Source organism: Rhinichthys klamathensis, unplaced genomic scaffold, assembly GCF_029890125.1.
Source record: "Rhinichthys klamathensis goyatoka isolate OS25496 unplaced genomic scaffold, OSU_Roscu_1.1 h1tg000554l_1, whole genome shotgun sequence".
Classification (NCBI taxonomy): Eukaryota; Metazoa; Chordata; class Actinopteri; order Cypriniformes; family Leuciscidae; genus Rhinichthys; species Rhinichthys klamathensis.
In genome coordinates, this window is record NW_026607023.1 from 2,246,731 (window position 1) to 2,272,029 (window position 25,299).

General features: G+C 42.5%; 1 pseudogene; it reads left to right on the forward strand.

Moving 5' to 3' along the window:
* The first annotated feature begins 1,699 nt into the window (after positions 1-1,699).
* LOC130073627 (uncharacterized) lies at positions 1,700-21,178 on the forward strand (annotated as a pseudogene).
* The last annotated feature ends 4,121 nt before the right edge of the window (positions 21,179-25,299 follow it).

A 25,299-nucleotide genomic window follows, 5' to 3' on the forward strand; every position in this document is an offset into this window, starting at 1 on the left:
GGCGTGCTATCAACACGCATAATCGCTTTTCAGCGTGTTTATCAACGCCTTTGACTTAACGTTATATTACTGTATTATGTATATATAGATATATGACCTACCCCAACCCCGTCCCTAAACCTACCCGTCACTGGGGTTAATACCATTTATGAGTCTTCTCCTACCATCCTAGGAAAAGAAATATCGCTCCACAGATGTAGATATAGATTTTGCTTCGTTTCGCTCGGACATTTAACGGCGTACACATACACGCGGAATCACTCGGACATTTAATGGCGTAGACATACACGCAAAAGATTTCGGCGTGGACATACACGCGGATAGCTCAAAATGCGTATAGATAACACGCCACTTGAATTGAAAGTGGCGTGTATGTTTACGCAAAGTCATGATGTCATGTTGGCAGTAGCAAAAACTTTTGTAGGTACTATTTGATTAACAGAGAGACATTTGCCAAATCGCCACTGGTTTTTGGCCCTCCACGAACACCTACAAATTATAACGACAGTGTACAACAACTGACCTCTGACCATGATTTAATAGATGGAATCAAATTTAATTCCTGTTTCAACTCACTTAAGTCTTTTCATGTCTGTAGCGGTCTTCCTCCATGTCTTGCAAATGATTTGGCTCTCTATATTGAACATTTGGTAAATTCTGAAAAACATCTCACCTATGATCAGATAAATCGAGCCATCTCACAGACAAAACTTTTGGGTAGTGACTCACACAACAAACCATGTGAGATTAAGGAAAATGCTAAAAAGCTCAGTGGTTCAGCCACACAGAATTGGTGTCTTTTACGATTATTACCAGTTTATGTTGGTAGATGGATCAAAAGTTCTTTGGAAAGTGAGGTTTGGCAGTTGTGCCTTAAGCTAAAGGAAATAGCTGAATTCATCTGTGCTCCAAAAATTCACCAGAATGAGGTCGCATACCTGAAAGTTTTGCTCGAGGAATATGTATATTTACGGAACAGCATGTTCCCTGACCACCCTCTCAAACCAATGCATCACTATTTGTTGCATTATCCTGTCCTAATCCTTAAATTTGGCCCACTGATACGCTTGTGGTCACTAAGGTTTGAAAGCAAACACTCCTATTTCAAGGAGTGTGCCAGAAAGCTTCACAATTTTGTACACTTAAGTAAGACACTGGCAGAAAGACACCAGCTTCTTCAGTCATATCTAGGTTGTGGTCAGTTATTCTCACCTTCCATTCAGGTTGCTGGTGAAGCAAATTAAATTGATGAACAGACATACAATGGGGATATACAGATGCTGTTAAAGACAGTTGATATTGATAAAAACAAAACCTCTGAGGTTTCATCAGTGATTTACAAAGGGACCAAGTACACTAAAGGCCTTGTTGTTGTTTTAAAGCACACTGGTGACAACTTGGTCTTTGGGAAAATATCCCTCATACTTGCTGATGAGAAACAGGTGCACTTTGTTGTTTTGGTACATCAATCTTTACTGTTAGTTGATCTTGGAATCTATCACCTATGCAAGTCAGAAAATGAATATGCATATATTAATGCAGATAGGTTGCAAGATTATTATCCACTGCCAGTGTACAACATCTTGGACCTCCCTACTGTTTGCTTGCATCACTCAGTGTGTTCTTCATTCTAGGTATGGATGCTGAATGCATTCAGGAAATTCAGAGAGTGCTACCTGAATTAGACTAGGAGAGATTGATGGGTCTCATTGAACACCTGTCATCAGCTGTTGGAGTCACAAATAAAGAAGACCTTGCCTTTATTGAGAGGGATGACTTCCAGCATCATTTAACACCAATACAGTGTCGTAAAGTCATCCAAGCCTTCAAAAAAAGAGGTGAGAAAAAGCACATCAAAAGCAATGTAAAATATTAAAGATATTGTATGTGGCATCTTTCTAGATAAAGCTTGAGACACTAAACTCCAGCCCTGGGGATCCACCTCCCAGCATGTTTTAGATGTCTCCCAGTTCAACATGCTAAGAAGCAGATGAGCTGAATCAGGTGTCTTTATTAGTTGGACTAATCTAAAACATTCTGCGATGTGGGTCCCCAGGACTGGAGTTGAGAAACACTGGGTTAAACTACTGGATAAACTTAATCTCTAAATGACAGAAGAGAAAGGGGAAACCAATTGTTAGTTGTTTAACAGCCTGAAAAATAACCATAGATATTATATTGTTTTAAAAAAAATAAAGCAGATTTGTGAATCACTAATAAAACAATTTTAAGTTCTCTTATCTGTAAAATTTGCATACTGTAAATAAAATGCACTTGTAAATATCTGTTAATGTATTTCTTCTCTACTAGAACTGAATGGAAAAGCTGACACTGATGTCAACTGTGTGCCAAATGAAAAAACAGTGCCTTTTTCATCCTTGGACCCAAAGCCGACAGATGGACATTTCCAATTTACACCTCCTCATACACGACCCCACTTTAATGGATTATCTTTTACAAACACACAGAACTCGTGGGTCAGCCAGTTTGAGATTCCTTGGGACAAGATGCCTGCTTCACTCTCACAGGGAATATTAAGAGGGCACAGGGCTAACCCTGCAGACAGACGAGCAATGGTGAGAACTGTGGTGGCTGCCATGCAGAAAAACTGTCCAAATCCCAACAGGGCTGCCTGCGTGGAGATAGCGAAACTGATTGTGTCAAAATATCCTTTGACCTTTGCAGACACAAATGAGGAAGGTGAACAGTTGGGGATAGGTTACTTTTCTCTTGTTAATCAACTTAAAACAAGAGTTGAGCATGTTAACCGCAACAATGTAACTGAGAGAATACGGAGAACAAGAACAACGACAGAACTTGGCACTACCACCAAAACAGTACGGTGCAAAATAGACAGCTATGGCTGCACAAATTGGCAGCCAAAATGTCTCCCAGAAGGAGAGTCAGTTGACTCCTTAGAAGACCGAAGAAAAAATATGGTCACCATATTTCAGTCTGCTGGCCCCAGAGTTGTGGACACTCCAGATATTGACAATTCAATGAGACTGACATACATCTATCAGCGTCACATGATAAACAGCTTGCCCTCCCCCTAGTACAAATGAGATTGAAGAACAGTGGCCTTTCCTCTTTACAAAAAGAGGACTCTGTGCCCATTTCAAAACTCACACAGATATTGATATCTGTGATCGAGTAGGACAGGCTCTTCAAACCAAGGGGAAGAGGATCATAGATTTCTTCCAAAGACAGACTCAGAACAGAGACATTCAGTGTCTTCTCCGGGACATTGAAAGCGACACAGCGACCATGCAGCATAGCCGGACCAGCATAGCAACAGTGCTTCTTTTGATGAAGCACTTCCTTGAAAAAGAGGATTCCATCTTCATTTTGGCTGATGTAAGTGGGTAATAGTATTGTGAATTACATGAAATGTTAATTTAAGCTGCATTTTAAACATATAGTAATAATAGGTATTTTTGTGTTTTAAAGACAACTGCAACAAAGGCATCCATCGAGAAAGACTTGAGCCTTCCAGCCACAAAAGACTCATAATGCTTGGTAAGAGAAGATTTTGAGGAATGTTGGTGTACTTCATTTGGGGTTTGCCTTTTAAAGCTGTAATATATATATATATATATATATATATATATATATATATATATATATATATATATATTTAGGGAACACATTTCTCTCTTCCCCAAAGTGGATGGTAAGCTTCGAGGGAAAGGTGGCCTATATTTTGGATGAGCACCTGGGATTTGCAGATGCCTTATCTGTATTCTTCAGCTGCTTCTACGTTTTCAACATCGAATACCAGGAGAATGCCTGTGCAACACTGGAACTCATACAACGGTAAGTACCTCTTTGATTCTCCACATATTAGATATATCGGATGACATTGTTATGCCCATCTCGTCAGTAAAGACGTATCGCCTGCGATAATTAATGCGATATGGCTCAGCTTGTCAGTGAACTACGGCTCTGTGTAGTAAATGCCGCTCCATCTGAAAGCAGGTGATGGCGATTTACTACTAATCAAGGAACCGGCTTTACTGACGAGATGCGGATGACAATGTCATCCGATATATCGCCCAGCCCTACCACATATTGTTTTGTTCTGTTAATTCAAAGTTTAAAACGTTTAGTTGTCTGTTTAACTAAATCACAAAATTATATAGTCATTCACTTCAATTAAGTGAAATGGAAGTGAATTTTGCCCCAAAACGAAATAAATGATGACATAATTTTTTTTTTTTTTGGGAGAACTATCCTTTTAACGAAGAACCATTATCCTAAAGTGTTACCAAAAACATTTAAAGCAAAGAAATCTAAAATGCCTTTTTCCACTCATGGCTTAAGAAATACACTGAAAAAAATTATTTTTGCTGCTTGTTCAAATTGCTTAGTTAAAATTAGCTTAAGCAACACAATTGCTATACATTTTGTCCAAACTTAATTTGATTGTGTCCAATCTGCTTAAATATATGTACAATTTAAGTTTACTTAATCCGTTTGTGTTGGATTACATGAACGATTTGTGTTGCATTAACTGAAACTAGGCGGTGCGTGTTAATTCCCAGCATGCTTTGCATATGTCTGAATTACGAGAGAATAAATGTTGAAATGAAGTGTTATTTTATATGTTTTTGAGAAAATGAGAAAAAGTTAGTGTGTAATTGTGTTTAATGTTCAATTACATTGGATTTATTAGAACCATTTAAATTACACCAAATTTACAGTATTCCTTAGTGACTGTTATTTCTAATGTAATTTCCTATGAATTTTAATACTTAAATGCACTTTGTTAATTCAATACTCTATTATTTTGTCAATTCTTACATTTATTGATTTGTTAATGGGTTTATGTTAAATCCAGTATACAGACAAAGGACAAAAAATGTTGCAAGGTCCCAGCATTGTATCTTTAATGACTGTTTTTCAGTGTGTGTGTTAACATACAGTTTTATGTGCAGTGTTCAGATACTTTGTTATAAAAAAATTAAATAAGTGACATTGAATTACTAATTGCTTTTAAACATGTAAATTCATGCTCTATTTTGTATATTTGTGTATTGTATATTTATATTAAGTTATTTATATTTATATGCATATAAGTTATTCTGAAAATAATATATGAATTGAGTTTTAAAGTGAACTTCTTTCTCACTTTTACATGTTCAAGTTTAAGTATTTGCAATGTTTTAAATAAAGAATTTCATATTTTGTAATAATTGTGTCTCTTTGGACTAAATGCCAGGACTTATGTAGGATAAAAATTATAAAAGTGTAATTTTAATTTAGTAAGAATTAATTATTGATTGGGATTAGTGTACTGTTAACCAAGTTTTACAGTAATGGTACTGTATTACATGATTACAGTAACACATAGTTACTGTAAAACTAAAATGCGGTTCTGTACTGTACATCTCAAATACAGTAACTTACTGACAACAGTGTTGCCAGTAAGTTACTGTAAAAAACCCTTGAAAAGTCTAACAGTGTAGAGTCTCTCGTCTGTCTTCATCACGGTCAAAGCGTGAGACCGAAGTTTCCAGTGCGTGTCAAAATAATGCGCTGTGACACCCAGGTAGCTATGGTTACTGAGGAGCTATGGTTACTGAGGGAAGTCCAGTAATCTCCGGTTAGTGCAACCGTGTTTGTCTGTCTCAACGCCTCCTCAACTTTAGCTTTCTCCTCTTCATATAAGTTGTGAACTTTGCTTGTAACGGTGGCTCTTGAAGGTAGTTCATATGTAGAATCGTTAGATGCGATGCGAATAATTTCAAGTAGACCCTCGTCCTCCACTACATTAACTGGTCTACATGCTGTAGCCACCCATTTAGCTATCGTTGAGGTGAGTCTAATGGTTGTGGAGTTGTCCATCGATCTCCGCTGCAAACTATCCAATGTGGTCTGCCTTTGGCGAGGGGGGAGGGTAGCTCTCTGCGTCCGTTGTATGCTTCGCCATCAAGTGATATTTTAACCTGTTAAGCTGCAACACCATTTTTGAAAAATCCCCAGATATAGCATACCCAAACTGAAACAGATACAGTTCATGAACCCTTTGTACTAAAAGCACAAGTAAGATCTCATTTGAAAGCTGACACCTGGAAGTTTATTGTAAATGTAGAATTAATTATTGTCATAATGAAAAAAAATAGTTATAAATAGCTTCAAAGTTTTGTAAAGTTATTATACATTTATTTTTATGAAACATCTTCATGAAAATAAAATTGAAGTTGGCATTGTAGCAATCTAGAAATGCACTGCAGCTAAAGCCAGATGTCTAACCATGTTATATTTAAAACCTGAAGATGATAAGTCTAAAACTCTGTATCTAGTTCAATGTTTTTCAAGATCATGTCATATGACTTTATTTTGATTACTCTAAAATGCAAACTGGTGTTTATTGTCATCTTATAAGCATCTATTCAGACTATTGCCTCTATTGTTTTGTGATGCAAAAACGAGCCCCATTCAGTCTCAGTCTCCCCTGCACATATTCACACCTCTCCGGCTTGGTTATTGCTCTAAATATGCTTTTCTTTTGTCTGCATTATAATCACTAACGACTAGCAATTCACACTGTTTCAATCCCTCATTTCTTTTATAAAAGTTCTCACTTCACAGTGAAACTGTATCAAATGCCCTTTTTGAAAAAAGAAACATTTCAGTAAGCATTCTTATTTAGAAAAAATCATAAAAATGACAGCGAAGTTAGGTAACGTTAGCAGCCTAGCAGGTGCACAGAGCTAGCTAGCATGTTAGCTTAGCACACCATCAATACACGACAATTTATGAGATTAAAATCATGTTTTTACTCTAAACTTACTTTATAGTGCAAGTCGAGTGTTTTAAATAACTTTCTGTGATCTGATTTGGCTTCAGATAAAAAAATCTGATAGAAAATATATTATTTTATTGTATTCTGCAAATTGTGAATGTCTATTTCGATTAGCATTACATTATACATATAATCTATTATTATGAAAATACCTGACATGGCTCGAAGAACACAGATAAATCAAATATCATTGCAATCATGTTTATTGTCTTCAAAACATCTTTATCTGCACTTTACAGCGATCTCTGATAGCTTTGTTGTGCCAGGACTTCCTGAATGTCACATGATTATGCCTCGTCTTCATGTGATCCATATATGGACTTTACTGAATACACAGCGCCCTCAGACTGTCAGTATGAATTGAAAACACAGTACATCAGAGTATACAGCGCTCATAATGATTACATCGACGCATTTGGGTATAAATTCAATAAATATTATTCCTGTCTATAGAAATCTGATGTAAACCTATGAGAATCTATCAATATTTCTCCAAATCTGCACATGTTTGAGCTAAAAGCCCTGAGGGACGTTGTTTTGTCAAGCGCTGTCATGACGATCGCACGGGAGTTTTTTTCTGAATGAGAGCAGCTGACGCTCATAATTCACATTAAAGGTAACGACTCGTTTTTTAATTTCATAACTCCTGACACAAATTAAGACATAACTGTCACTATAAGTTTCTCAGAATACAATAGTGGTCAAAAACTGAAACTTGAGTCTTATATCTTTTTAATTATGTATAGTTTGTCAAGTTAATAACATTAAATATGATAGTAACTTTGAACTATTTAAAAAAAAAAAACGCTTCAGAGCGCCCACGCACTGGTGAAGCTTTAACAGGTTTTAAACTCGACGTGCTGCGGTGATAACTTAATTCACATCGACAATAAATGCAGACAACTTTTGTCTTGTCGACAGAACCATCAGGCATCGTTTTGTATATGAATTTTCCGTTCAGAAGACCCTTTTCTTTCTCCATTTCTGTTTGCCGCGGAATTCTTTACGTCTATCTCTTTACGTGCATCTCTAACTCTCCAACTACGGGCTAGGCCACGGGTCAAACAGATAATGCGCGCTGCGTTAATCGCGCGTTAAACAAATTTGTGTCGTTAAAAAGAATTTGAGTTAATGCGTTATTAACGCGCTCATTTTGACATCCCTAGTTTTTATAGTTATTATACTGTTTGTTCCAATGTAGGCTTTATTCAAATGAATGAATCCTTGAAATACACATGATAAAATGTATACTTTAGTTTTTACAAAGAAAGATTACACTTGAAATATTGTTACAATTTTAATTGTTGTTGTAATTGTGATAACCCGAGTATTTAAAGATGCACGCAGACATTGCTGTTTATCCTTTTTAATAAACTCAGCAGCCAGTACAGAAAAGCGACAACACCAGCCTAAACATCCGGTGAGCAACAGCTTAACTAGGACCGGGGGAAGCACAATACCAAACGAAGGTTCCGGGTTCCACCCCGGCCTACATAGCAAATAGTCCCGCTGCAACAGTAATTGTACCCTTTTTAATAAAATAGCAAATAATATATTTACAAGGTAGATATAAACAAAATCTTAAAAGCTCAACTTTTAAATTATCTTTAAATTATTTTTATTGTGTTTTATTAGTGACAAATTTTGGGAGAGGATACATATCCAAAACTTTCTGAAAATACAGTATGTGAATTAACTACACAATTACTAGAAATGTTTACCTTGGATATTATACAATTTGCAAGCAAAAATACAAGTGAAAAATACAGATTTTTTTTAGATGTTTCCAACTGTGAACCAATTTTGTAGTATATATATATATATATATATATATTATTTTTTGTCCTTGCATTCTTTCTTGTGGCTCAGTGACACACCTGTGTGAAAGGCTCATTATGCAGCTCATTATGCGTGTCATTATGCAAGTCATTGTCTTCTCAGGTGTGAATCACACCCCCCGCATATTGCCTTTCCAAACAAAAAGTGTTTTACAAAATTTAAATCAATGTATTGTTTTATGTGAATGATTAGGCTGGATGATTTTCAGATCATTTTGAAGAAAAAATTCTAGGCGACAACATCCATTAGTCAAAAGTATTGTGGACACATATTTAGTATGTGTTTTGTGGCCTTATTTCAGAAACTTTAATTTTTAGTTTTTTCAATAACCATGCATAAACAATATTCTCTCAAAAATACAAACATGTACATACATGTTGCTCACATGTTATGGTAGCCCTATTTGTGCTAAATAGAGTGTAATTACGCCTTTGCCATTAATATGTTTATAAGCAACTGAAAAAAACACAAATATCAGGGCATGTCCAAACATCTCAAGGACCCCAAAAACACCTTAGACCCCAGAGGGTTAAAAGTAATAAAGAAATGATTGGAAATGTGCAGAGGTTTCACTGAAATGTTGTCTGTGACGCAGTTGCGCGTGTAAATTAGGTCAAGTTGGTTGCCTGATTTGTGAGTACCTGTGGTGATGAGCTGTTTGAGATCAAATGAGGCTAGGAGAGATAAGAAGTCTGTAGCATAAGGCTTCTCTAGGTGAATGTTGAAATCGCCAAAGACTACAAGTGGACTGCCATCCTCAGGGAATGCATACAGCAGCACATCCAGCTCCTCTACAAAGGTACCCAGTTGACCTGGGGGGCGATAAATTACTACAATATGGATTTTAACAGTTGTAACTAATAGCATGAAATTCTGTAATAGCATGAAATTCAAATGAATTGTTATCGCATAGAGAAGAGTTAGTTGAGTATTTCCAATTGTTAGAAATGAGAAGACCTGCACCCCACCCCTCCCAGACTGGTGAGGGGTGTGAGAGAAAGAGAAGTTGTTAGAGAGAGCAGCTGGGATTGCTGACCAAAATTGTGTCTAATTCTATATTTTAGTTTCAAAAATCTATAAAATGAGCAATGATTTGACTCATGCTTTCAGTGCTTGCAGTTCATTGAATGTTCATAGCTGCAAAGTCTATAACTGGTTTCCAGTTTAGCTTCATGTTCATGTAGGTTGTCTACAAACCGGAAGGTTGGTGGTTCAATCCCCGGTTCTACCTGGCCAAGTGTCGAGGTGTCCATGAGCAAGACACCTAACCCCAGCTGCTCCCGACGAGCTGGATGGCGCCTTGTATGGCTGCCACCGCCGTCGGTGTATGAATGGGTGAATGTGAGGCAAAATGTAAAGCGCTTTGATGGCCATTGGGTCTGTGAAAGCGCTATATAAATGCAGTCCATTTACCTGTTTTTTTTTCCTCTCATAAACCAGATTCCACAAGGGTCTGGTCCCGCCTGCATCAAGCAGGACACACACATCTTGAAATGTAGGAGATGGGGGTGGAAATACTTCAAGGGGCCATTCACACCCATCTGTATCCAGAAAACCCCTACAAAGTCGTTTCTTGAGTTTTTGGACTCAGAAAACTCACACATCACATGTGTCTCTCTCAGCTATGCATTTCTTACTCTTAGAGTCATCTTTGAGCAATTGATGTTATATATTTATAATAAAATATATATTGTCTAAACACGCATATTCGATTCCCCTATGTATTTCATGCCACCACAAGACGAAGGCGACATGTTTATTTACAAAGATAGCTTTTTAATGTTGTATTATGAGGCAGACGTGCCTGTATGCGCTCACTCACAGCTTTTTATTGAGGTGGGAACTTTATATTTATCTTTGTAAAGAAAAGAAATACCACAGAAACACAGAAACATTCGGTAGCTGTTTTCAATCTCTTCCCGTTACTTTTATAAATAAAACGAATCGGTTACCTAACGTAACCTCGGTTCTCTCTAGATGAGGGAACGAGTATTGCGTAAGCTAGCTTACGCTAAGGGAAAGATTCATCTTTTCTGAATTATTGAAGCCAAAAAATTATCCTTAATTTTGTATCCATTGTCAACGCAGTGCAGCAGCTGCAGACCTTGAGCGGGCTATCTAGCGAGCTCATTGGTCGCTCTGCGGGAACTGCTGCAGCCTATGGACGGACAGAATGAACTCGCGTCCAATGAGAGGCGCTCGCGCCTTCATCACGTCACAGCCCGCCAAACTGGGCGTGGCTAGAGTGTATATTAGAGCAGTCCAAAGGCTGCCTCCCTGGTTTTCATAGAATGAAGCGAAAAATGCTCGTGGCGCGAGCACGGCCGGCTACGCAATACTCGTTCCCTCATCTAGAGAGAACCGAGGTTACGTTAGGTAACCGATTCGTTCTCTTACGAGAGGTTCTCTCGTATTGCGTAAGCTAGCTTACGCTACGGGAACCCATTGTCAACGCCGTGCGCGCCAAGCATCCACAGCATGAGCCCAGGGGAAGAAAACCCCGGGGAGCCCTATGAGTGGGGAAAGCATTTTAGCCAGCAAAAGCGCGGGCCAGTGTGAATGCAATACATAAGCACATAGCGGGAAGAGAGACAGAGCGGTAGTGCCGGTCTGTGGAGAGTTTCCCATCAGTGCAGCTCACCAGGAGAGCTGTAGCGTATTAGACCGCTAGCAATTTAGCCTGCAGGGCGGGTACTTCCAGATTGTAAAATCTGACAAAGGTGGAGGGGGAAGCCCAGCCCGCTGCGACACATATGTCGTAAATGGAAATCCCGCTGGACCACGCCCACGATGAGGCCATGCCTATAGTGGAGTGAGCCCTAATGCCCAAAGGGCATGGCAGGTCTTTTGATGCATACGCAGCAGCAATAGCATCCACTATCCATCTAGACAGTGTCTGTTTCGAGGCGGCGAGACCCTTGGTGCGCCCCCCGAACGAAACGAAAAGCTGCTCAGTGCGTCTGAAAGAGGCACAGGGCGCAGTATACAATCTCAGTGCTCTCACAGGGCAGAGGAGATTGGCGTCACATTCGCTATCGGATGTTGGCAGAGCCGATGGAGAAATGATCTGCACTCTGAACGGGGTACCGATCACTTTGGGGACATAGCCGTGTCTAGGTTTTAAAATTACCTTGTCATTTGGTCCAAACTCAAGACACGTAGTGCTTACAGACAGCGCATGAAGGTCTCCCACACGTTTAACTGATGACAAGGCAGTCAGAAAAACGGTTTTGAGTGAAAGGTATTTCACATCCACGGATTGAAGCGTTTCGAAAGGAGGGGCTTTCATAGCTTCGAGAACTATAGAAAGATCCCAGATAGGAACCGATGGGGGGCACGGGGGGTTCATCCTTCTAGCTCCCCTGAGGAAACGGATGACCAGCTCGTTTTTCCCCAGTGACTGGCCGTGCAGGGGTTCAGCGAACGCCGCGACGGCCGCCACGTATACTTTGAGCGTGGATGGGGACCTGCCCTTATCCAATAGCTCTTGTGTAAGGTATGGACTGTCAGTTGACTTCCTCCTTTCCCCAAGCAAGAACGTGTGTACAACACACACACACACTCTCTCTCTCTCAGGAATGGCCAGAGTTATACAAATGCTTGAACATTCCATGCCCTCCCCCATCTCTGCAAGAGAGAGAACAGAACTCTAACACACACACACGCAAACCAACACACACACATGATGGACCTTTACATTACACTCATAAAACGAGCCATTACCAATTGTATACGATATATTCCTGTATGTCTGTGTGTTTCCCAGTCCATGGTAGTCTAGATATGATCTCCTAGCGTATCAGTGAAACTCTTGAGAGTTTATAGTTATGTATTAAGATGTATCTTCGTATTCCAATTATGTGTAAATGTTTTGTTTGGTACCGTTTTAATTATCTCGTTCCAACTGATTTGGTCAGATACAGAAGATTACAGTAAAATGTATGTTTTCTATGTTTTTACCATCTTGTGGAATGAGTCTGACAAATTCTGACTGGTCATAAAAGAGGCGGACACGGCCATAGTTTAACTTTGACAAGACAAAGAGAATTTGGCCGCCAAAAGTTTCTTTGAATGTCATTGGCCAGTTTGCACCTCAGAGGTGTGGACTCCAGTTCCTCTAAAGAGGACTGAACCTCCCTCTGGACGCTCCTCTTCCTCCCGTGTCCTCGTGTCATGATGTAACGTCTCGCCTCCGGGCGAGTTCTTCGCCTTTCTTTTATTTGTTTCTAGTTTAGTTTGTGTTTTTCAGTTGTAGATAAGTCTCTGTGTTTAATTCCAATCGACGATTGAAAAGAAAACCCTGTGACATATCTCTTCAGCAAATCCATCTACAAGGGACCTTTAAACGAGCGCGCGCTCATTTTGAAGGAGAAACACGCGCACGTGACCGCGTGACGCGCCGGACCGAGCGACGCACGCGCTTCTTCACCAGCCATGCAAAGATGTAACGTTAACTCCGCATGATTTCCCCGTCGAGATCTTTATTTCCTTTTTGTTAGTCAAAGTTTTGTTTTCCGTAGTCGACTCAGTTCACTTCCACGAAGTGAAACGAACTTAGCCGAACTATTTCCCTTTGGAAATGTTACCCTAAAGACTGTAAACCTCCGTTCAACACGCGCGCCAAGCAGCCCACGTGACGCTTCCTCACACACAAAAGGACTCAGCTCACGCGGCCAGACAGGGCCGTACAGAGAGACCATAACATAACATAACTTGTGCAAGTATAATCTCTTTATAGAGCTTCAAAGAAGTTTTAAGATGATGTTTCGTGTTGTAATCGGAGAGGTGAATGTCTTCCTGCCAATGAAATTCTGCCAATGTTCTCTGTTCTCTCTCTCCCCATTCTCTGTTCTCTCTCTCTTACTCGCTCACGCGTGTAAGTTATCCATTGTCCAAACTTTACGCATTTCTCGTTCATTGATGTCTTATTGTATTGTTCATTGATGTCTATGTGTTTGTAAATACATATATCCCGTGTAACCGTAGTAAATACATAAGTAGTCATGCCTCTATTAAATTAATTATATATTCATTTGATTGATGTGCTGTCTCTTTGCTCAGTTTCAAGTCCCTTAAGTGCAAAAGATCTTATGCTACAAGCTTACTAAAATTAAAAATACCTTAAAGAGTATGTGTTGTGTTTATAGGGCGGGAAACCCAATTCTTCTGGCCAGAGAATTGCGTTTCCTGAAATCCTATAAAGTAAGATGATATTGTGGATCCCACAAATATTATCCTGACAATTGAGCTAATTCATTTTACCTGTTTTGTGAAACGTGGTCCGTGTAATTAATTGCAATCAACTTGTGGTTAATTTCAAGGATTCACATGCATGCAGGTAAAATGACAGATCCTCCCTTATCGGGAGATTTATTAACATGTAAGACTGGTCTAATCCAAACATGCATGAATAATTATTAATTACCAATTATTAATTATGATATGCAAATTCCCCACGGATTAGATCCGCCCTGAATCCTTACACTTGTAATGTAAAAACACGAGCAGCGGCGAAACCCCACTTGTCCGTGGGTCCAGATCTCTGTCGGTGCACCATTTCAAAAACACAGACCATTTGGACGCGTAGAGTCTTCTCGTGGAGGGAGCTCTAGCGTGTATGATAGTGTTCATAACGCCCTCTGGCAAAGCGACGGGTAGTCGTTGATCTCCCACGCGTGCAGCGCTCTGGGTGGGGATGCCAGATCGTGCCGCGAGCTTGAGAGAGGAGATCTGATCTCACTGGAATGGGCCACGGGGCTGTCAGTGACAGCTGCGTAAGCTCCGGAAACCATGTCTGATTCTCCCAGCGCGGGGCTATGAGGAGCACCGAGCAGCGCGTTTCCCTGATCCTCTGTATTATCTGTGGTAATAGCGAGATGGGAGGGAAGGCGTAAAGCGGGCGGTTGGGCCAGTCCTGGGCCAGCGCGTCCTCGCTTTTCGAGAAAAACACTGGGCAGTGAGAGTTCTCTTCTGACGCAAAGAGGTCTATCTGACCACTTAACTAAAACTTAAAGGGCTGCCAAAAACAACATTGGCTGAGAGCGACGCATGTGAGATAGACCTCTTTGCGTCAGAAAAGAACTCTCACTGCCCAGTGTTTTTCTCGAAAAGCGAGGACGCGCTGGTGAATAGGCGCCACAGCATCTGGACTGTTAGAGCGTGCAGAGACCACTCCCCTGGGGGAATATTGTCTCTGGACAGTCTGTCTGGGCCGTCGTTCAGGTGGCCTGGCACATGCGTCGCTCTCAGCCAGTGTTGTTTTTGGCAGCCCTTGCAGTTTTAGTCTTAGTCTTTTGGACGAAAATGCTTTTTAGTTTTAGTCACATTTTAGTCACTTAAAAACGTAATAGTTTTAGTCAAGTTTTAGTCGACGAAAACAAAAAAAGGTTTTAGTCAAGTTTTAGTCGCCGAAAACGCAAAAAGGTTTTAATCAAGTTTTAGTCAATTTTAGTAAAAAAAAAAAAGTCTTTAAAAAATAGAGAAAATAAAATGCGGCTGTGTCAAAATTGGTATCAAGTTAAAAAATAGAAAAGAAATAAAAGTGCCACTTTGCAATCTGTTAAAAAAAGAAAAGAATATAAATCCATTTGGCAAGACAGGTCTATTCCTGCATTAGTGGCTGCAATGAGCCTGTTTTGAATTGCACAATTTCTCAAAAGTCATGCTCAATGTTCAGCTGAGATCTGTACTTTGTTTACAGTGAAACTGAAACAGCTGAAAAGCCCATCTCACAGAGATATGATGTGGCAAAGGGAAGAAGAATGCACACAGCTCTCTGCCTTTAGCCTATAAAACGTGATATATATATATATTTTTTTTTAAATAGATAAAATAGACATAACATACTGTGTTTGATATGGGATTAAAATGATGGGTAGTGTATGGGCAGTGTATAAGATATAAACTAATGATTAATTACTTTAATATTCCTTTGTTCCGATTAGAGCATGTGAGCGGAGAGCGCATTTCTGAATATTCCTCGGCTCGCTCATTCCGCTCAGGGTCGCGCGCTCAACACAGAATGGCCTGCTGGTTCGAGAATATGTGGAATAAGAGCTGCCTCCAACTAAAGATGTTATTCTAGTCGACTAGTAGTTGTTCATTTAAGCCATTAGTGGACAAATCTCCCCTTTATATTAATTCAATTACTTAAATAGGCTATACGGGATATTGAGCGTTATAGCCGCACTCAAGCGCACGCATAAAGCTTGCCACAAAGAACCGGCAAAAGTAATGATTTTGAATGTGTCAAAAAAATAGCAAGGAGACATTTAATTGTTTATTAATAAACTGGTGTTTTCGGTGTCGCTGCAAAGATGAATTTGACGATGCGGAATCGCCATGGACGAATAAAGATAAAAAGGCATAAAACGGAAAATTTCCTCCCGTTTTGGAGGAGACCTGTCACGCCAGTGGGGCGCGCCCCACACTTTGAGAACCGCTTGATTATACTGAAACTGAAGGTAGCCTATGTCCATAAATCATCTCGTCGTTTCCGACCACCAAGCCCGTTGGCTTCGCGCCATGGTCCTTCGAAGATGTGTGGTGAGTAACTCGCAGCCGCAGGTGTGTTGTTGTGTGGAATCTGGTGCGTGCGCGCCATGGGTACCCAAAACAATGATAGGAACCGGCAGCATTGCTGATACTTTTTTTAGCTCAAAACAGACAGATTTCACGCAAAATAGGCAGAAATGACATGCATTGCGAACGTCAGACTTCTAGTCATTTTCGTTCCGTCTCGTCTTGTCAACGAAAACTCGAAAACGTCTCGTCATGTTTTAGTCACCTTAGAGCCATTTTTAGCTAGTCATCGTCACGTTATCGTCATAAAAAAAAGTGCGTCAACGAAATCATTTCGTTATCGTCATCGTTGACGAAAACAACATTGCTCTCAGCGAGCGCAGATGGCCCTGGGACCAACTCAGTATGCGTTCTGTCAGGTGGAAGAGGTTTCTGGACCTGACGCCGCCTTGACGGTTTAGATAGGATACCACAGATCTGTTGTCCGAACGGACCAGGACGTGGTGACCCTGAATGACCGGGAGGAAGCACACGAGCGCGTACTCGACCGCTATCATTTCCAGACAATTTATGTGAAGGAGCTTTTCCTGTACTGACCAAACACCTGTATAGGCCAAACACCGGTGAGCCCTCGCAGACCGCACCCCAACCCGTGTTGGACGCGTCTGTTGAGATGACTTTTCGGCGGGACACAGCTCCCATCGTCACTCCCCGCTGGTACCATTCGGCCACTGTCCAGGGCTGCAGAGCTGAGATACAGGGCTGAGTCACTCTGATCAGCTGGCGGCCTGTGGCCCAAGCCCGGTGAAACACGCGGGTGTTTAGCCAATGTTGAAGCGGGCGCATGCGCAGTAAACCCAGCTGGAGTACTGCTGAGGCTGAGGCCATGTAACCTAGCATCTTCTGAAATAGTTTCAGAGGCGTGAGGTTGTTCATCTGAAAAGATGCGGCTAGTCGCCGAACACGGCACGCGTGCTGTGTTGATAAGCGAGCCAACATAGCCACGAAGTCTAGCTCTATTCCTAGGATGGAAATCGCTTGACTGGGCTGAAGTGAGCTCTTGGTCCAATTGATTGTGAGACCCAGGCTGTTCAGATGACTGAGGAGAACTGTCCTTTGAGACAGTAGCTCCGTCTGTGATTGTGCCAAAATCAGCCAATCGTCCAAATAGTTCAGTATTTGCAAGCCCTGGCTCCGCAGGGGTGCGAGCGCCGCGTCCATACACTTCATAAAAACACGGGGTGCTAGGGACAGGCCGAACGGCAGGACGGTGTATTGATAAACCTGACCGTCGAAGGCGAATCTCAAGAATGGCCTGTGACGGGGATTTATCTGAATCTGAAAATAAGCATCTTTCAGATCGAGAGATATAAACCAGTCCCCCTGGCGCACGTGCGCGAGGAGTTTCCTGACTGTAAGCATTTTGAACGGTCTCTTCACGAGCACCCTGTTCAAAAATCTGAGATCCAAAATCGGTCTGAGGCCGCCGTCTTTCTTGGGAACAAGAAAATAACGGCTGTAAAACCCCGACTCGCTCAGAGAAGGCGGCACTCTCTCTATGGCCCTTTTGCACAGAAGGTTTGCTATTTCTGAACGAAGCATGCAGGCTGCTGCCGCGTTCACAGTCGTTTCGAGCCGCGCTCGGAAGCGGGGAGGGCAGCGATCGAATTGTAGCAAATAACCTTGTTTTATCATGCTTAACACCCATTTGGGTATCCCTGGAATAGCTTCCCACGCTTTGAAGCGTAACGCTATAGGGTGAATGGCCAAATCGCCCTGATTGCCGCGCACAGCGAGCTGAACAGAATGTGTGAGCGCGCTTACTGTGCTTATGCATGACGGCTCGCAAACAGCAGGAACAGGCTGTTCTGTGAGTGACTTCCCGATTGAGGTGAATGGGGAAAGAGTCACATCTGTTAAGTGATGCGCGAACATAGTCACGGGCACGGGACTTGTATACAGAGAGGTGATGGCTGGCCGTGTGACAGAGCGGGCAGAGAGGGGGCGCGCGCACGGGCTCGTGGGCGCGTTTATTGACTCTAACACTCGAGCGGGCTGTGCCCGCTTTATGTGAGTGGGCTCTGACAGGGACACGGGTAGTGTAATGCTTGTGTGTAGGGGCGAAAACTGAGTTGTGGGCACATTTTCTACACATAAGGCACGTTTGCTCTTTAAGAGATTTCTCTGGGTCGCTGTAAAAACGGCGTTTGGGTGCAGGCAAGCGGGTAGCGTCACCGGCTTGTTGGCTGCTGTATACACCACTGCAGTAGCCTGAGATAAGGGGACTGACAGGGGGCGAAGCTTTGACGGCGGTCCGGCCGCGGCGGGACTGAGCCGTCGTTTTCTCAGCGCAGCTAGGAGGACTTCGGCTTCTCAGGTTTCAGCGTTATTCCGAGGCCCGCGCGGGGGGGGGGGGGGGGGGGGGGCGGCGGTCTGTGGCGGCTGTCTGAGCGCGATCTAGGGGGGCCGCCCTGTCGACGCTGAGAGGTCTGGCTGTGCTGAGCTGGGCGCTGTGCAGAGTCTCGTGCAGGAGGCCGGTCACGTGGGCGGCCTGCAGAGAAGCTAGCGCGACGAGGCAGGAAAAGGTTCATGGCCTGGGTGGCTTTCTGGACTTCCGAGAAACGGTCAATAATGCCACTAACCGCGGGCCCGAAGAGACCGGAAGGAGAGAGCGGCGCGTTGGGGGAAACTGAACGTGCCACGTTCCTCATGTCGGCAAGCGTTAGCCATAAATGTCTCTCGGTTACCGTTAGCGAGGCCATGCACTTTCCCAGGGCTTGGGCTGCAGCTTTCGTGGTGCGAAGAGAAAGGTCCGTCGCGCTCCTTAACCCTCTGGGGACCAGAAACGCGCCGGCGCGTTTTGCTCGTTTTTTTTCACATAGCAGAAAAATAGACTTAAAGTACTACCATCATTTCTGTTCATATAGAGCTAAGAAATATGAGAAAATAATCTGTTAAATGTCTACGTTTTTATGTGCCCACATACAATCGAATTAAAATATTGTGCTTTTGTAAAATAAAGAAAATAAACAGGGTGTGCATTCTGCCTCTCGGTCACCGTGAACTTTTTTTCTGGAGCACGTCTCTAATCTTCAACACAACTCAGCTAATACTATTCACCCAGCCATAAGCAATAAATCTTTTAATTCATTTGAGTTTGTACTTTCAAATGATCCGATTCAAAACTAAAATTAATATTCTCCGTTTATGTCATCTATATAAAAAGAGAGACGTGTCAGCCCGTCTCATTATCGTTCTCTCAGCTGATTATCTCTGGTAATGTGACACGCCCACGGAGAGCACGCGCTATTCAAACGCAAATATGTGAAGCAACACATTGAGACGCGTTAACGCCCATAAACTCTGAAAACACACATTATTTTTTAGTCAGATTAATCTACTGTCGTCTTGCGCGGCTATATGAGGAACAATCCTGGGACAATTTACCACAGAACAAGTGCTGGTTTATTTTCACTTTGAGGAGGAGCAACAGATTCAGCTGAGAAGTAAGTGTTTTATGCAAGTGCTTTGTTCTAATCGCAATATAGAATAACGTTAGTGTCTGTAAACGGAAAAATAGCATACTGTTTAAAATCATGTTGTGTGTGTGTGTGTGTGTGTGTGTGTGTGTGTGTGTGTGTGTGTGTGTGTGTGTGTGTGTGTGTGTGTGTGTGTGTGTGTGTGTGTGAATGAATGAATGAATGAATGAATGAATGAATGAATGAATGAATGCACAGATACGTACTGTTACAGACTAAATAAAAGACAACATTTCGTTGACTAGTTTTGGATAAAGTTTTTACTCTAAAATAGACATCAAATAAGCTTTTGTTAGGAGTTTCTGCTCATATGTTAAATATATAGTATGTTTTGTCAATAAACTAATCAACTAAGATGTTATAGTGTTTGTTCAAGCTATATCAAAATAATGAATCCTCAACTTTGAAATATGTATGATCAAACTAAGACATTTATGGAAAAAGACAATTTTCTTTTCAAGATGTTTCCAACTCTAACTTTGAACTTTGAACTGAAATAAAACCATGTCTATATGGTGAAGGGTGTGTGATAGAAGTGTCCAGATGTATGCACCCTGTATTTTCCTTATATAAATCCAAACAATCTAAAAGCCATTCTTTTTTTAAATCTCCTCATTCTTTGTGCAAGGCTCCTGTAATGATATGGCCTGTTAGCACCTAATAGGGCCATTATGAATAGGGTCTTGGTCTTTCTCAGGTGTGAAATGCCACACATATTAATGAGAGATCACGCCTCCTGCATAAAGCTTTCTCAAACAAAACACGTCATTAAAAATGTAAAATACTTTATTGACTTATCTGAATGAGTAGTCAGGATGATTCTCACATAGTTTTGGAGCAAATATTCTAGACCAGTGTTTCCCAACCCTGTTCCTGGCGGCACACCAACACTGCACGTCTTCTTTGTCTCCCTAATCAAACACACCTGATTCAACTCATCAGCTCATAATCACATGGGTTAATGAGCTGACGAGTTGAATCAGGTGTGTTTGATTAGGGAGACAAAGAAGACGTGCAGTGTTGGTGTGCCGCCAGGAACAGGGTTGGGAAACACTGTTCTAGACTATGTGATACAATTTTCAAAAGTATTGTGAAGAAATAATCAATATGTGTTTTGTGGTCTTATTTCAGCAACTTTCTTTTTTTTTTTTTTTTTTATAACCACGCATAAACATTATTCTCTTAAAAATACAAACATGTACATACATGTTGCTCACTTATCATGGTAGTCCCGTCTGTGCTATATAGAGTGAATTTACACCTTTGCCATTAACATGTTTATAAATAACTGAAAAAAGCACAAATGTCAGTGCATGTCAAAACATCCCAAGGGCCCCAAAAACACTCTGGTCCCCAGAGGGTTAAGTCTGATACAGCCTCTCAGTGCCTGTCTTTCTCATCCCACTCTCGAAGCAGATCCGCTTGGAGGATCTGTAGGACGGCCATGGAATGCAGAGCGGATGCGGCTTAAGCGCGGCCAACACAAGCGGAAGTGGTTCTGCAGGCCTTAGACGGGAGCGTAGGCTTAGACCGCCATCTCGCGGAGGGCGGGCAAAGGTGCGCTGCGACCGAATCCTTGACCGGAGGGATGGAAGAATAACCCTTCTCGGCGGCGCCATCCACCGAAGAGAGAGAGGTGGAGACATGGGAGCGGGTCCTGGCCGAGAGAGGCGCGCTCCACGACTTAGTGAGCTCGGCGTGGAGTTCCGGCAGGAAGGGAGCGGCCCGGGCCGCGGGCGCCGCGCGGCGACGGCTCTGTAGAAAACAGCCGTCGAGTCTGTTGGGGGCCTGCTCAGGGGCCGGTGACCACTCGAGCCCGAGGCGGTCGACGGCCTGTGTGAGGAGGCGCATTAATGCCTCTTCGACTCCGGCGCGGGTCCTGCTGGATTCGCGGGCCGAGGAGGAGGCGAGAGAGCCCAACCACTCCTCGCTGTCCGAAGCCAAGAGGGAACAGCAGTCTTTCACCTCCGCTTCGTCATCCGAAATGGCGGCCGCTCGGCGGCAACTGCGCTTCCGGGGAGGGCGGGGGGGGTGAAGGCGAGGCTCGAGGGAGAGGCTCCGGCGAGACGGTCGCTTCTATCATCGGTTCCGGCGGCCTTTGGGAGCGGCGTTTTTTCCTGCGCGGCGAGACGAAAGGCGGCGCGGCGGCTTCGGTTTTAAATGCTTCGAGTCGAGCCCGCAGGGTCGACATCGGAAGCTCCTCGCAGAGGTCGCATCCGCTGTCAGCGAGAGCGAGCTCTGCGTGCTCCAGTCCCAGGCAGAGAACGCAGATGAGATGGCGGTCTCCGGCGCTGAGAGGGGCGCGGCATGAGCCGCAGTTGGTGCAAGGCATCTTTAAAAAGACGCTCGTGCTCTTTTGTGAAGTTCCCTGAGGAACTAGCTTAGCTCCAAAAAGGATACGTCACCGGATGGCGTAGCTTGCCGGATGGCTGAAGGTGGCGAAGGCGGCCGGCTTCTTCAAACGCTGTCCAAGCTCGCTAAAATGCCCCTCAGGCGGCGACGCGGCTTCTGTGGATCAGATGCGAAGAGCTTCGCTGAAGAGATGAAAATCAGGGAGGCAGCCTTTGGACCGCTCTAATATACACTCTAGCCACGCCCAGTTTGGCGGGCTGTGACGTGATGAAGGCGCGAGCGCCTCTCATTGGATGCGAGTTCATTCTGTCCGTCCATAGGCTGCAGCAGTTCCCGCAGAGCGACCATTGAGCTCGCTAGATAGCCCGCTCAAGGTCTGCAGCTGCTGCACTGCGTTGACAATGGATACAAAATTAAGGATCATTTTTTGGCTTCAATAATTCAGAAAAGATGAATCTTACCCGTAGCGTAAGCTAGCTTATGCAATACGAGAGAACCTCTCGTAAGAGAACCGCTTCTCTACTGAAAGCTGTGATTAAACCAACAAGCTTCACTATTAAGTTACTCACTCAAGCGTGTGCTCTTTCTTTCTTTCTTTCTTTCTTTCTTTCTTTCTTTCTTTCTTTCTTTCTTTCTTTCTTTCTTTCTTTCTTTCTTTCTTTCTTTCTTTCTTTCTTTCTTTCTTTCTTTCTTTCTTTCTTTCTTTCTTTCTTTCTTTCTTTCTTTCTTTCTTTCTTTCTTTCTTTCTTTCTTTCGTTCCTCTCTCTCTCTCTCTCTCTCTGGTTAATTCATTCGAATTCATTAAACAAATATTACAGGGCTACTTTATTTCACTTCAGAATTCTAGATCTGAGTTGTAGATAAACACAAATAATTTCCGGACTATATATCTGTTCCGTCTGACTTTGTACTGATGATCCTTTATCATTGTCTTCATGTTTGTGTTTGCAACAAACCGTGATCAAAGAAAAATGGAGGGGAGAGGGGGACTCTTTGATTTGTTACGACCCTTGGCTCAAGGGAAGCAACAAAAACAAGGGACACACGTAAACCAAATTGTAAGCTCAAAAGTAATGTTTATTTAACTACAAAAGTAAGACAAAACTAAATAATAAAATGAAAACATTTAAAGAAAATAGAAGTGTTTCTGTATTCATCAGCAAGATCAGTGTGTAAAGCAAGATGCATGGTCGAAAGTGTAATGCAATGTTGAAGTTGAAATGTAAATGCAAAAAGTAACAAAATACAACGCAAGCAAAAGGCAAAGTCCAAAAGCAAAATCCAAAACCAAAGTTCCCTCTCCCTTGGCTCAGTTGGTGATCTCTTAAGAAGCGTCTAAGGCACGGTCACAGGTGTTTCCAGTTGACTGCCAATTGAGGCAATTAGTGGGCTCCGGTACCAAACTGCAATTCTCAAAAGCAGTGGCAGAGGTCGTCACACCCCTCCCCATAAGACAGGGACTCCCACAAAGATCCCTGTAACAAAACAAACAAATCTCAATAAACAGGCATAGTATACACCCAAGTACAGGGCCGAAGACAGCTCCCAAAAACGCCAAAGAGAATAAATTCAAATCCAATAGATTAGAGTGCATCAGGAGCGCGTGACAGCGCATCAGCTACCACATTTTCCGATCCTCGTATGTGTCGAATATCCAGACAGAAGGATTGCAAAAATAAGGACCACCGAACCAACCTCTGATTCGGACACTGCAAAGAGTTGAGAAAGGTTAATGGATTATGATCCGTGTAGATCACGATAGGTGCACAGGAATTAAGATAAACAGAAAAGTGCTGCAAGGCCCAAATAAGGGCTAACGCTTCCTTTTCGACCACAGAATAATTACGTTGGTATGTGTTAAACTTTCTCGAAAAGAAACTAACTGGATGGTCTACTCCATCCACATCAGATTGCTGAAGGACAGCTCCAGCTCCAACATTACTGGCATCGACGTGCAACGTGAAAGGTTTGTCAAAGCACGGAGCCATAAGCACAGGCGCTGAACACAGCAAGGATTTCACGTTCTCAAAAGCCAATTCGCAACTGTAAGACCATAAAAACTTCGTCTTACCCTTTAACAAGTCGGTCAACGGTGCCACCACCGTAGAAAAATTTCGACAAAAAGATCGATAATATCCTACCAACCCTAAAAACCTCATAAGCTCTTTCTTTGTCGTTGGGGAAGGAAAATTCTGAATGGCTTGCACTTTAGCCTGTATCGGACGCACTTCGCCGTTCCCTACCACCTTCCCGAGATACGTCACGGTCGCCTTCGCAAACTCACATTTGGCCAAGTTCACTGTAAGTCGAGCATCAGACAAACGTCTCAACACCGAACGCAACCGTTTTAAATGAGACTCCCAACTGTCACTAAAAACTACTAAATCGTCCAAATAGACGGCACAACCCTCAAGGCCACAAATTACTCGGTTCATGAGGCGTTGAAAAGTCGCCGGAGCATTTCGCAGGCCAAAACTCATGACCCGGTAAGAATGTAATCCTGACGGAGTGACAAAAGATGAAATTTCTTGTGCTCTCTTGGTTAAAGGCACCTGCCAATAGCCCTTCAGCAAGTCAAACTTGCTGACGAACTTGGCTGAACCAACCTGGTCCACACAGTCCTCGACGCGGGGCAAAGGAAAACAGTCCGGTTTTGTTAATGCATTAACTTTACGGAAATCCGTACAAAATCTTACTGTACCATCTGACTTTCCAACTAAAATACACGGGGAAGCCCATTCAGAAAAAGAAGGTACTGCAATATCGTGATCCTGCATATACTTAATTTCCCTCTCCATCAATTCCCGTTTTTCAGGTGCAACACGATAAAAACGCTGTTTAATAGGTTTTGCATCCCCAACATCGATATCATGTTCAACCCAATCTGTACGCGATGGCACATCATCAAATAATTCGGGAAAACTATGTAATAGGTCACATAACTCCTGGCATCTTACAGGAGATAAATGACGGAGAGTAAACTCCAAGTTGTGCAAGGACTCTGAATTATTCAAACGGCCGCGAAAAACACAATCATCGGGCGAAATGGTCTCCTCTTCCTCACCCACCAAACTCATATTACCCCCACCGATAGAAACGGCCGAAAGTGCTGGATGCAAAGGTGTCAAATTTTCTACAGGTTTGGTTTCTTTTTCATAATACGGTTTTAATAGATTTACATGGCACCGTTTAACTGACTTTTTCCGTGATGGCATTGAGACATCATAATTTTCATCAGTC